At 56.0% G+C, this 1,083-nt stretch overlaps 1 protein-coding gene across 2 annotated transcripts in view; it reads right to left on the minus strand.

The window, feature by feature from the left end:
- Positions 1-1,083, minus strand: part of LOC113215748 (brain tumor protein) — a 50,493-nt gene that overhangs the window by 42,488 nt on the left and 6,922 nt on the right. The window contains exon 1 of one of the 2 annotated variants that reach the window (XM_052266427.1): positions 490-735. The exons of the other annotated variant lie outside the window; for it this stretch is intronic. The gene's annotated coding sequence lies outside the window, so the exon portion shown is untranslated. Of the gene's footprint in view, positions 1-489; positions 736-1,083 lie in introns of those variants that run through there. 2 annotated transcript variants of the gene reach the window in all.

Raw genomic sequence — 1,083 nt, forward strand, 5'->3', positions numbered from 1 at the left:
GGGGGGGGTGGCAGGACAGCTATCACGGATGGACAGTCTATTCAACGGGGGGCAAACTATGACTTTCGGTCAATTCTTTAATAATGATGTATTATTTATCCTTTCTCGCGCCCTTTGCGTCCGCCGAATGCCGCGTGACATTTTACTCACAAGTCCAGTGCGATGGTACTGTTGTCGTTTTCAGACGCAAACCCACCTGGAACCGAGAAGAGAAACAGAATATAAGTACACGTTCAAGTTGAAAAACACAGGGCGCAACACCAACATGATCAAAACAAAAACAATTTTCGGGTTCGAGTTGTTTTTTAATCAAATTTTAGAGGCAAAAGCGGGTAAGTGTTAAGTCGACATAACTATCGGTCATAACTCAGAAAATATGACACAAAGGACCATTTTTTTTGTTGGAAATTTGCCGGGTGTGCTGGAGTTGAAATTCCAATCTCAATTTCGAAATAAGCCAACTTATTCCATGCTTCCCGCTTCACGCACCGTTTCTATGAAGGGGTCCTCATTGGTTTTGCTCTACTTGTCCGTTCATGGCATTTCCTTGACTTTTACAGGGCTGCACATGACATTTTTAGTAGGACAAGCACCCTGTCCCCTTCGCCGCGGGCCCCTGGAGGGGGTTGCGGCGGCGCGGTCGCTGGCTGCAGCAGGCTGCATACGCGCGGCCCCGGCCGCCCCCGCAGCGCGCCACCACTGCACTTCCCGGCACACTCTGTGTACCCGGGCCCGGGGCCTATCGGCGTGCTATCGCCGCCGAGCCGCGCTGAGCTGCACTGAGCTGCGCTGAGCTGCGGTGTTTTGGCCGGGGGCCCCGGCGGCGGGGGCGGGGTCGGGAGCGCTGTCATTGGCTGACGAGCGGCCGGCAGGACCGGCAGAACGATGCATTTCCGCTCCGCGCCACTCGGCTGGAGGCGGGCAGATTTAAATGAGGACGGTGAATCGCACGACAGCCGACAGCCAGCAGCGCGTCAAGGGGCGGAGACGCCTCCAAATGCAGCCTCCTCCTCCTCCTCCTCCTCCTGCTGCCGGCTGGACGCTACCTAGACCTTCTTGCGCGGACGCGTGCCAACAACCCCG

Source organism: Frankliniella occidentalis, unplaced genomic scaffold (genome assembly GCF_000697945.3).
Source record: "Frankliniella occidentalis isolate FOCC.00 unplaced genomic scaffold, Focc_3.1 Scaffold39, whole genome shotgun sequence".
Lineage (NCBI taxonomy): Eukaryota > Metazoa > Arthropoda > Insecta > Thysanoptera > Thripidae > Frankliniella > Frankliniella occidentalis.